This window comes from Sebastes umbrosus, chromosome 23, assembly GCF_015220745.1.
Source record: "Sebastes umbrosus isolate fSebUmb1 chromosome 23, fSebUmb1.pri, whole genome shotgun sequence".
Taxonomy (NCBI): Eukaryota; Metazoa; Chordata; class Actinopteri; order Perciformes; family Sebastidae; genus Sebastes; species Sebastes umbrosus.
In genome coordinates, this window is record NC_051291.1 from 10,748,248 (window position 1) to 10,761,340 (window position 13,093).

Below are 13,093 nucleotides of genomic sequence, written 5' to 3' on the forward strand. Positions count from 1 at the left end.
TGATCTTTTACTAAACCTAACCATGCAGTTCTGTTGCCTAAACCTAAACGTAATTGAGAATGCAGTTTCAAAACGGCAAAAGCGCCACAAAGGTTAAAACACTATAAAGTAATTGTTGACATGAAACATATTGTTTGGTTCAGAAACATCAAGATTCATTGTATCCGTGGTTTGCAGAAACGTACAATGCCAACATTTTATTCTGGGTTGCTAGAGAAAACAGAGAAAAGCAACTTTTTCACAATCATCATTACAAAAATGACATTTTTTAGACTCCATCGGAAAGCATTTGCTTTTAAAAGATTCTCCAATGAAAATATTCCGTCTTGATATCTGTGAAATATATCAAATAAAGCAGCTGTTTCCAAGGAAATTGCATATCAAACATTTCCTTCCAATACGGTTGATATCTTAAATCATATTATTCATTGCTTTGTATTCTCAAGGAAGATTATATCCAAATGTATGTAGCCAAATCCATTGTGTTTTTGAATGTTGTTCTAATGCATTTCAGGATGTTAGTTTAAGCATTTTTTAATCTCCTCTTTTTCCTTGCTGTGGTTGTGTGATTGACTACATCAATGAGACCAAACACCAAACGTTAGAAGGATGCAAAAAACACTTTGACAAGAAGTATTCACGCAGTCTGGATCATACATGATGACATAATAGACTAACTCAAATACAGCAACAGATGAGACGAGCTTTCTCACACTGCCTGACATGACAGGAACTAAACACACAGAAGCTCACAGCGCCGACAGGTGAAACAGGAGCACGCCGCAGACTTGACAGCTCTCACGCTGCCATAAAAGAAAAAAATACATTAACAGTCAATTTAACATATGCACTTTGATGTGTTTGCCATTCACAGGATGGCTTATTAGACGACTCGTCGTTCACCCTGTCTCTCCTACTTTGGCAATAGTGAGTCCATTAAAAACTGATTTTCCTCAACTAATTGCGGAGCACTCAAGCCGCCGGCCTTTGAGGCTCTCCCGTTCATCAGCATGAGACAGGTGCATATGCAACGCGTGATCCGCCCATGGCCATTTAGGAGCCTGTTCACACTGACACACACTCCCTCATATGAGCAGCGTGTGTGTGCGTATATACTGTGAGTCATGTGTATTGTGAGTAACTATAGCAATGTGGTGGGTGTTTTTGACTGTCACCCAACATGTTTTATTGGCTCTGGCCATCAGATGGGATTTAGTAATGAAAACAGACAGGTTTTATTGTGGTGCTAATAACATATCGCCCTACCTGGAGCATTTTACATGAGACATTAAAGGTGCAGTGTGTAGGATTTGGCAGCATATGGCGGTGAGGTTGCAGATTGCAACCGACTGAAACTTCTCCCGTATGCCAAGCGTGTAGGAGAACTACGGTGGCTGACGCGAAAAAACACAAATGGTCCTATCTAGAGCCAGTGTTTGGTGTGTCTGTCTGTTTTGGGCTACTGTCTTTTCAAAATAAACTTTTGTCTTCACAGGAACAGGCTGTTCTCGTACACCGTTCGTAGCTACACCTACGAAAAGTAATGCACTGTCATTGTGTTCGGACCCTGTGTGAAACCAGAAGTGAAGGTTGATTCATTTGTCATGTAACTTCCGTACTTAAGTTACGCCACGTCCGGTGGTGTTATTTTAACCCAAACGATCTTTTCCTAAACCTAACTTTTTTCGTCACAGTACTTCCATATTTAAATTATGCCATTTTCGGTGCGACGTAACTTGACCATGGTCGTAACTGGTTTTGTTGCCTAAACATAACCAAGATATTTCCTGTGAAGACGGAAGTTTATTTTGAAAAGATTGGAGCGGGAAATTGAAGCTGGACATTCGTAGGAAAACACACGAAAAATGAGGAATAACTTTTTGTAAGGTATCATACGAATTTTTGTATGAGAATACGTTGATAGGAAACAATTTAGTAAGGTTTAGGCAACAAAACTACTTAGTTAGGTTTAGGAAAAAAATTGTGGTTTGGGTTAAAATAATCTGGAAGTGGCGTAATTTAAGTACGGAAGTTAGGTGACAAATAAATCAACGTTGACTTCTTACGTGGATTACATACAAATTGATTTCATGGGATATATATGAATTATAGTGCATCACTTTTAAGGTATAGCTACGAACAGTGTATGAGAACAGTTTGCTGTATGAAGATATAAGCAGCTCATTCTAAGGTAATGAAAATACGATTCTTATGTTCAGGTGATTAAACACTAAAGAAAACCCACATATTAATATTGTATTCCCTTTCTGCAAATAGATCCCCCCTAAATGGTACACACTGTTCCTTTATCTCTCAAAGTTAAAATATGTAAAACTGTCTTAACGTCTGTCACCACATGAGAACCGCCTCTCTTCTGCATCTTATTTTTATTTCCTTCTCAGAACCTTTCCCCCACTTTATATGCAACCTCAGCATACCAATTTATACTGCTCAGTCGCTACAAGAGCCGCATTGTTAAATAATTCAAGTACAGTATTGTATGTGTTTCCCAAACCGCTGCTACATTTTAATTGACAGCTGAGGTTCAGGATGGCACCATTCAAACTGGAACTAATGGCTTCTCTTCTTCCGCCTGAATTTGAATGAAATCACATAAAACTCTTAAACGGTGACGGGATGAAATCTGGAGTGATGGCAGTGTGAGATTGAGGAGAGAGGCGGAGGTTTTTATTTTTCTTGTGGGTGTGTATTCATTAAAATAAAGTAGGTGTCCATCAGTGTGGTGAGTGGACCTGGAGGAAGAGGGCTACTTGTGTATGAAACCATAGCACACACACACACACACCTACACACATGCAGAGAAAGAGCAGGTCTTTTGAGATTATTCCCCCCAGTAGATGTCAGTAAAACATTCCCATCCTCTGTTTACTTTCCACCCAACAATCTTTTTGGCTCTGTAGCAGGTTTAAAAAAGTAAATGCTAAATAATGTCAAATCACACTAAGCCTTTAATACCAGCAGGCCTATTCTCAAAATGCAACGCCGTAATAAATCAGGCAAAGGATTCTCCTTTTCAAACAAGTGTTAAGCGGCTAAATCTCAATAAGTGCCAGTCAGTTATGATAAAACGAGTCAGCTGTCTTCAGAGAGAGGAGGGACAATGTATACAAGGTGAGGAAGAGCAGGTCTTCTTGTCCATGTGTTGAGATGATCAACAGGCTCCCCTGTAGGGGGAACAAAATGGGATGTAATACAGGAATTTAAACTCCTCCATTGTCTACTTTTAATTGTTCCCATTTGGAATTAGTTTCAAGAAATGTATTTAATTAAGTGGAAACTGTTTGGTGATTTATTCTGTCTTGCTCCAAGATATTCAGAAACTGATTTGTCTCCCTCCCACTGACGGATTTCCCCCCTCTCTGTTTGACTGGAAATGGGATTTTAAGAATGGATATTACAGTTAAAGACTTTAGGTTTGGCGTATTTGCAGCGTGCTTTTTGGGTGACAGGAGAGGATGATGGTGTGTTAGGGAGAGTTTTCCCCCACAAAATACAGAATATATCCCATCTTTAAACAGGGGAAATCTGCAAACAAACCAAATCTGCACTCTCCTCGGTGCTGAAAGTAGAAAGTGTGCATATATCTGTGCTTTTTTCTGAATGGAAACCACACTATCACCCCGATTTTCCCAAAATCGTATTCTTTCAATCACAAGAATATGTATATACTTTATTTTTTCCTTTTTTCAAGGCTGTTTTCATATATGCGATCCACTGTTTGTAATTACAACAGTCTATAAACCAACTTTTAAGTAGATGAGCTTACAGACAAACCCATCAAGTACACTAGTAGAGAAAACAACCTCAACATTCAAAACAAAAACAAGAAAAGAAATAACAATAATAATAATCTCAAAAAGAAAGAGTAGAGTTAAAAAAAAAAGAAGAAAAACACAAAAAACACAAAAAAAACCCAATAATAATACAAAAATACAAGAGTAATAATATATTAAATCAACATATAAGTTAATAGAAAATAAAAAGGGGGGGAGTGCAAATATATAGTAATATAATTTACATTGGCACACATATGCATCCTCCTTAACATGTCAGGTCACCTTCAAGCATATGTTTATGTGCATGCGTGTTAACCCATGTAGCTATATTTTTCCTTCTGTTAGACTCCATCTCTTCTCAAAAACATCCTCCATATTCCTTATTCTGTGAGTTCCCTTTTCCATATCTTTTACATCTTCAATTTCACTTTTCCATTTTATAAAATCTGAGGGTTTAGTTTTTTTTTTCCCCACCCTTTTGTTATTTGCTTCAGTGCTGTGATTCTGAGTATTCTAAATAAGTAACGTGCATCTTCAATCACAAGAATATGAATGAGTAGCAGTTATAGCCTCAAATACATTGAATAAATATAAAAAAAAGTGCCTTGAACCAATAAGTCCTATAACAGGCTAAATGAGCTGATTTCCTTTGAAAATCGGTGGCATATGTCTGATGCTGCTGTCACCAGGTTTAATTGGTTATATTGGCTGTGAATAATGCAATTTAAGGCTTTAGGCGATTTTATATGTAAAATCACGTGTTGCTGGACACGCTCAGCCTGGTTCTCTTGTCATTATCGACAAAAGAAATGCCAGCCTACTTCTTATAGCTCTCCCTCTCTCTCTCTCTTCCTCTCTCTCTCTCTCACTTCTCCCCCACCTTCCCTCTCTCTCCTCTCATGCAGCCGAGGAGGCGCTTCTCTTCTCGTGTCCAAAGTGCGTCTCCAGCAGCAGCATGTCCTCATGCAGACATGCAGCCACGGTGCGATGAAGCGGACCAAAGGACCTCACCAGCATGACACCATGAATGCAGGTAAGACCATGAAGAATCTTTTTTTTTCTTTTTTCTCTCTCTTATGATCTATCACCTGTTTTCTGATTTTTAAAAAAAGGACTTGATGTTCCTTAAGCAGGCTTATTTGACTCAGGAGATTAAAGAGCGCGCTGGTTTCATGATATTGTTCAAGGACACTCCGACAGAAGGGGACTAGTTGTGTCCAGGGATTGAATCTGTGTCTTTGAACAGCCATGTGGACACACCTGTCATCATGATCTTCCAGTGCGTAAAAAGGCGATTATTACAATAATATTCTTTATTGTGACATGTCTGAATCTTTTATCTAGACATGTCAAAGTTGTTTTTGTCAGCCTGCATGGTGACAAAAATGTGCAACTTTTTTTTGTCCAGGAAGATTGAAGTCAACAGAAAAAAACCTAGATCTGTTTAAAAAGATTTGATGCCAAATAATCGGCTGAAGCTGCATGACGAGCGCAACTGGACATGTTTTACGCATGTGTTTGTGCCATATGGCGCATCTTGGACGCAGAGAGGAGAGCAGAACTTTTGGTTTATTTCATCCTGAGGAGCAGAGATATAGTCTCACTATATCAAAGAGTATTGTTTAATACCATCATCTGTTTGATTTTTTTTATCCAAATCCATCCAACCACCCTGCTCCTACATTACAGAGCAGAGATTGCGCATCACATATTGGTGCATTAAACACCATTAACCTTCATATCTTATGATTTTCTCATCTGTTTCTCATATGTTTTGATGTTTTATCTGAAGAAATACCGGTTTACCAGTAATGTATGCGCTCCATGGCACGCTAATGCGCTTTGGATAAAAGCGTCGTTTCATTCCATGCCTTCATATAACAGCTGGGTTTCTTCGCACTTCTCCTCTTTTTGATATTCCATCTGTGCTACAGAAAAAAAAAAACTGATGTGTATTCACCCACACACACACACACACACACACACACACACACACACAGCAGAGATGCAGATTCCTCTCTCGTCTCTTCAATCCGACCATCTTGATTTCAGCTGCAAAAAATGCAGGTTTTTTAATGCTGCCATATGATTCATGTTGTTTTCAAGCCAATAAACACACAAGTGACGCTCTTATAGGCGCGTTAAGATCTATAAAAAACTAATTAAGAGGTGATTTCGCGTCGCAGCCAACAGCCTGATTGCGTAAAAGCGCAACCAAAGAGCAGACCTGAGACTGGTGGCAGGTTTGTGTAGGATTGTGTGACTGTGTCTCGTAGCTGAGATGTTTTTACGCGCAGAGTGGATCATCCAAATCACGCTTTGAGCTCTGTTGCCCATAAATCTACTGGAAGGACTCGATATTCAGAAGGTAAAGCTGTGATTTATGAAGCTTCTTCCACAATTTCAGGCTGCTTTTTCTTTCATCTGGATGGCAATTTGAGCAAATTAGTTGCGTCTATGTGAATGAAAAGGCAAGCAGATGTTATACTCTTCTTTATAATTTGGCTGCATGAATCAGTGAAGTGGGACTGAAGGCTTGATGGATGGATGGATGGATAGGTTCCAGTTTTGGATCATTTAACTTCACTCTGACATTAATAAGACAGAAAAAAATGCTGATTTCTCACTTGAGGAAAAATCAGATTGCTTGCTTTACGATTCTTTGGTTATTTCTGCACTGGAATAGAAACTAAAGCTCCATATCAGCCTCCTTCCTTGCAGTGAATCTGAGGACTTTTTGTTAAGACAGAGTACAGTTTGTGATTGTGAATGTCATTTTTGAAGTGGATATTTACAAATGAATCCCAAATAATACTGCAGAAATCACCTGTAGCACCAAGAAACTGTGTGCAGAGATTTGATATTCATTTGGCATTTTGTTGTATGTGTGAATGAGCTGCTGTGGCTTGACCTTGATTAAGTCGCTGGCTGTAATTGGGGTTTGTTTGAAGAGATGGCAGGTAAACAAAAAGGGGACTGCTGTTGCCTTTTAGTATGTGTTATTGTGGCAGCGTGTGGGTCGATGCTGGTTTTTGTTCCTGCACATTCATGCAGATCTCCAATTAGGAATCTGATTTGGTGTCTTGCCAAAGAAATAAAAAGAGGAGATGATTTGCATTTTTGCTTATCTGGAATCCATTAAGAAGTTTTCATCACTTCAGCTTCACACTGTTGTTTTTCAGAAGCAGCACTGCAGGGGGACAAGTAAACACCATATTTTCTGTTTGCAAAATGATCCATCTGGCATAAAATCCAAATTTGGTATCAAAAGGTAACTAATATCAAACTGATATCACAGCTGCTGTACTTGAGGAAAAAAAAAAACAGAATTTGGTGTTTTTTTTTAATGAAAATGTTAATTTCTTTTGGTGGATACTTGATCATGACTGTGTTCCATCTGCTATACGCCACTTGAACCAAAGGCGTTACAGAGGAGCCATTTGTTTACCTGCAGATAAAGATTCTTGACAGCCTTTTTTTTTTCGTAGAAAACACAATTTGCAGGCCGACAAAAACACATCTCGGTTTCATAAATCACTGGTTGCAATCACGGAACCTTTTAAAGCACAGCAGGAGGGGTGAAGCGTTTCTTTAGATCTAAATAAATGCCTCTGAATGATCATTTTTTATTGCATAATCGCATTATAATGACATTGTCGATTGTAGAAAATATCATTATCTGGTAAATCAGACCATTTTCTTTCAGCACTGCCATGTAACTATACTTAAACAACGGCTATTTCTCTGCACTGCCCACATCTTTTGTAACAACTCCAACTTTGTATTATTTTAAGAACTGGGCACATCATTTCAAAACCTTTTACATACCAGATCTTAAAAAAGGCTGCATATTCCACCAATGTGTTGTGTCAGAAGCTCTCAGAAGTTTCTCAGACTTGTTGCTCATCCTCTCTGACATCCTGATGTTGATGGATGAGGTTTCGATGCACTGTGACTGAACAGTTGTTTGATGGGTTTTCCAATTTCTGAGGTTTACCGAGGTCAGACATGTGGCTTTTTTTTCTTCAAAATGCCCTTCCCTAACTCTATTGATATTACATTAGAGATGCAGATATTATGGACTGTGCATATTTTTGTTACTGGAGGTGTCAGTGTGCTTGACTGTGATAGCAAATGATGGCATGTATTGATTCGTGTGTCGTGCTTGGCCAGCGTTTCTGCATGTTGGTTCATGCAGATAAGAGCAAAGTGAAGTATGTATGTACGGAGCATATTGTTTTAAGAACCAAAAAGTGATGCTTATCGCCCCCAGTGGTGAAAACAAGACATGGTCAGATATGATCCTCAATTGTGCTGTTTTCTTTCATATTAAAATGATGTAGATTAAGCAACAGTTTGCTTTATTATAGCTGAATGTGTATGTATGCACACACACGACAAAAAAATATGACTCTTTCTTGGTCAGAGTGAGAAGGAGGAGAGATTGAGCTCACGCATGCCAACGCTCCTACCTACCATGAATGCACACATATTCCCAAATCTGTGTTTCTGGCAGTGGTGGAAACAGTGTTCGAGTCGAGGTTGCTTTTGCAAAAAAAGAAAGTTAAATTTAGCGTGTGGGGCGCCTCATTCTGTGGACATAAGCTTCTCGGTTGTAGAGCGGCTGCACAGTGCACATTAGTGAATCAGTGTAGCTGGCACACGCAGAAAGGAATGTCTAATTATCACGCTTTCAACCGCAGTAGGCTCATCTGTTTGCACTGAGCTCCTGCTCTAATCGCTTTCTTTTTCTATCATTTACACACTTTTTTTCCTTTTTTTTTTTTTTCCTTTTCTTTTACGCAATTAAAAATGTTATTTCTGCTAAAGTCCACGCAGCGTCGGCTGGGCGTCGGAGGGAGGAATGTCTAATTGAGCAGAAACAGAAGATTGGCTCTGCTAATGTGTGGAGAGATGAAATGAGATTCTATGAAGGGGTTTTTTTACATAACAGCGGACATGCTGTGTGCGTACGTACGGGTGGATTTGTGTGTCAGGGGGGAACGACTGACAGGATGTATTTAATTCATACATACATCGAAATGTAAACAGTGTCCACATTCAGAGCATGCAGATATCTCTTCAGCTGGTGGGACAAACGGCTAGCGTGGCCTTTAGCTGCGCTCCTTATCAGATGCTGAGTGATTGCAGAGCTTTACAATATGAAGTGCCACTAAACCACTGCACGAAGTGGCATTGATTGGAAAGGATGGGAGGAGGGAGATTCCTCCTTAAGGTCATTATCTAGCAGACAGACAGAGTTAGATGAAACAAACCAGCGTAATTGCATTTGTAACAAAAGACTCGGAATCAATGGACTAAGCACTACTTACAGCATTGTGTCAGCATATTTCATCAACATACAAATGGATTCAGTGACCCTGTAATTGCTCATAAAGTCTACTCTATGAAATTACTTCCGCAGCTCCCTGAAGTTTTGTGGTCCGCGTGGATCGACTTTTTATTTGATTCAGAATGCATCTGACGACCTCAATACTGATCTACATAGCACACGTTTGAAATCATAGCACAACACTGCTGTGATATCTGCAGTCTGTCGATCAAAAAATCAGGTAGTACAGAGTGAGAAGGTATTTTATTTTCAATCCCAAAGGCCTTCACACAAGAAACGTGACGAATAAACAATGCGAAAATGCGAAATATTAGCAGGCGAGTATTTCGCATTTTAGCGAAACTGTTCAACCCGGCAGCGATGCAAATTTGCGACAGCTGCAATACTTTTTCAATAAAAGGTTTGAATAAATTCATGCAGACACAGGCCGAAACCTGGATCCTATTGACCCAGAGCAGCGTCAGTTACGGAGTGTATATGTCTAGGGCTTTTATTGTGAAAGGTAAGAGCGGAAGGAGTGGATCTGATCTGCGCTGCCTTTGTCAAGGTTGAAAGGAGTAATAAAGTTTGCCGTCTTGATTCGGATTATGGAGCCTCCGTGTTGTTGTCGTACATCCATGGTTGTTGTACACTATAGTGTACATATTGAATATGTCCGTTTTGCACAACATTATTGGTTGATTTCTTCATTCGTAGTGCGAAAGCTCAGACAAATGTACCTCGTTCCGAAAACAATTATGCAGATTTTTGGCTGTGTAATATTTGCGTTCTGTGTGAAAGAACTCAGGACAAAAACAACAGTTCTAACAAACATATTGACATGCGAATTACTGCATTGACTGATTTTTTGGCCACTTGGGGGCAGCGGAAACAAGCTGTTGATATGGCGAACTTGTTAGCAAACAGTTGCTTACTTACACATCTAGCAGATATGGAGCAACACTAGCATTCACTTAGAGTCGTGTTTCTGGCCACCCAATGAATTTAAGTCCGATATTCACTCTCCTTTTAGCTCTGTTTTTGGTCTCCACCAGCTCCTAAGGGAAATATCTCGTGCTTAAGCTGCTAAACGGTCTACTATGTTCACTAGCTGGCCGCTAAATGTGTCTGTCTGCTGCTGTGTGGGTAGCATCCAGCAGGTTTTTAGTCAAATTTTTCACTGAAAACAGCTGCCTGCTGATGCGACCGGTGAGAGTTGGAAAGTTGTGGGCTATAAGACCAAAAATAGTGAGCTGAAAGACACTAAAATGTTCTGAGGGGAACTGCAAAGTCAATTCTATATGAGCCACACCTTTCACGTTATACATGTGTCAGTCATGTGATCCATTTTTGATGTAAAAAAATAATGATTATAGCAGCTTTAAAGTTGAATGTAAGCAAACTACGACTTTAAATATCCCATGTGTTCATCCGTATTTCATACGTCTTTGAAAAAAAACTGTTTTACAAGTAACTGAACCTTTTAAATGAAAAATAAAGCATCTATAAACTGAAGAATATAAATGTCTGGATCAGAAAGGTGAAGTGAACTTGGTTAGGACATTCTCCAGACACCTCAGTTCGCCATAAACCCTAAACATCTTCAGAAAAACTGATTTTTGAGACATATGATAGTTAACAGTGTTAATAAACGACACCCTGTATGCAAACTAACAGCATCTTTTGGAAGAACTGATCAGATTCAGTTGATACTTCACTCCAGTTTTACCTCCATGTGATGCATTATTGTCCTATTTTTGTATGTGGTGCATTGTGCCGGAATATATTGTTACACTTTAAGTAATAGAAAGTGCCATACAGCAATTAGAAATCAGTTTCATAATGAACACTGGAGAGCTGCATAAACAACAAACCTGGCAATTGCTCACAGCAGCGTTCTTGTCACCAAAATCAGGATATAACTCTTCAGGTGGGCTAAGTGCCCTTACTTTTAACAGGTCACGGCGATGCTGAATTGCAATCAGAAAAGGAAAATTAACAGCTGCTTATATTTTCGAGGCACTGAATAGAAAAGAACACTGACGTAGAAACCTTTCAAAACACTGCAAAGAGTCACGTCGCGCTCGTTTTCTTTTTAACAAAGCCGGCTTTAAATCGTCCTTGGTAATGCCAACTTACAATGCTAGATACTCCCTTAAACCCTAGCATTGTTTGTCACCTTTTCATGCCAGCATAATAGAACCATATGTTTCAGTCTGAACAGCAGCACATTTGTGACAGCAGCAGCAGCAGCAGTTGTATTTCTACTCTCAAAATCTCTGGAGATCCCTTTGAATGTTCCTCCAAAAGCCTCAGGTGTTTCCTCAGTCTTGCCGCTCATCCAGCAATAATGCCGGGCGCCCGTTCCCCGCTCTTAATTACTCTGAACCTCAGTACAAGATAATTCCAGCCGGCTATTTCAAGCTCTGGCTCTGCTGTTATCATTGGCTCCATAAAACATTCAGTGCGGCCGTCTGCTCTCACCGGACCTTGGCAGGGAGGCGTTATTGTAATTGCCAGCAGGCTTAAAAGGTAAAATCAAGCTTCCCATCTGACCTTACAGCGTACGCATTCACACGTGTGCACACGCAGAGAGAAGAAAGTAGGTATGAAATTACTTTTTCCCGTCTAATTTTATTGTGCTGCAACTTCAGCAGTACAGGGGGAACAGCTCAGGCATGGTGTCGCAAGTTCTTGTAAACGGTGCCAACATGACAGGGCGCCCTAATATCTCACTGAGCTGCTGCCTGTGTGGGTGGTTTTGCAATAGCCCTGTGTGAGTTTTCCTTCTCGTAGGCCAGGAGCACTAACAAGCAATTAGACAACAGGAAGGGCGCTCGGTATATCGGGGGTGAAATTCAAAGATTACAATGTCTAAGACTGCTCTTCCTTTTGTTTTTGACAGGAGGTTTTTGCCACAGATACTGACACAAAAGCAGCTCAGAATCATTAATACAGACAAACCAGAACACTTTTAAAAAAGGAAGCAGGACATGCCCATTCACTACACATGCATGACCTTGAATATCCCATTGAGAGTAGATTAAATACAGATTATGTGAGACGCCTTAGAAGCAGCAAAGCGTTAATCCATCTACTTTTAAGTGCAAGTCAAAGAGCTGCTGGCAGCTGACTTCTACCTGAATAGGCACTAAAAATCTAACTGTACTCCTGAAGGTATTGCTGTCCTAATTACAGGCCTGCCTGAAGCTGATAAACAGGAATGATCACCAAATGGAGGCACCATGTACTTGACATCAATAATGAATCACTGTGCCCTCTTGTACTTGTCATTCTGCTGTTCAGTCTGGATGCAGTTTGTTGGTCTGGTGGTCAGTCCAACAGATTGCTCATCAAATACTTGATGGATTTCTGGATCCTTAAAGTCCTTACAATGGATTGATCCCATGGTTTTTTATCGAACACAACCATGTGGTTGTCCTTTATGGTTTCAGGTGACATGTCTTGGCAACTGTTGGATGGATTGCCATGAAATGTGGTACGGACATTTATGTCCTCTTCAGGATGAATTTTAATAACATAAGAGATTCCTTAAAGTTTCATTTAGCTCCATCATCAGGTCAAAAATGCAATTTGTTCAATGCTTTAATTCATGACTAAGGAGGCTTTCCCATCATAGACCCAGGCCCATATACGAGTACATTTGACCCCAAAGTCCAGGTCATTGAATAAGCGTGAACACTGTGTGCTGTACCCGGGCACGGCTCGTCGGTCTGTGCCCGGTTCCACTTGAAAAGGTGGTCTCGATTACGGTTCATGTCTACTCGGGTTTGGTTTGCATCAAGTGTGAAAACAAATCAAAACACGGAAGTAGACTGCTATTTAAGTAGCAGTCGGTGAGTAGAGTTGCAAAAGAATTTCTCAATGCCGCCGCCGGTCTCCTGCGAAATCTGCGTATGCGTGCAGCATAAGCCAATCTCATCATCTGAACTGGGTGATAAAG

General features: G+C 40.0%; 1 protein-coding gene across 2 annotated transcripts in view; it reads left to right on the forward strand.

Annotated features, from left to right (window-relative positions):
* The first annotated feature begins 4,685 nt into the window (after positions 1-4,685).
* chrm2a (cholinergic receptor, muscarinic 2a) overlaps positions 4,686-13,093 on the forward strand; it is an 84,527-nt gene continuing 76,119 nt past the window's right edge. The window contains exon 1 of one of the 2 annotated variants that reach the window (XM_037760377.1): positions 4,686-4,830. The gene's annotated coding sequence lies outside the window, so the exon portion shown is untranslated. Of the gene's footprint in view, positions 4,831-6,022; positions 6,166-13,093 lie in introns of those variants that run through there. The other variant, XM_037760378.1, reaches the window with a different exon arrangement.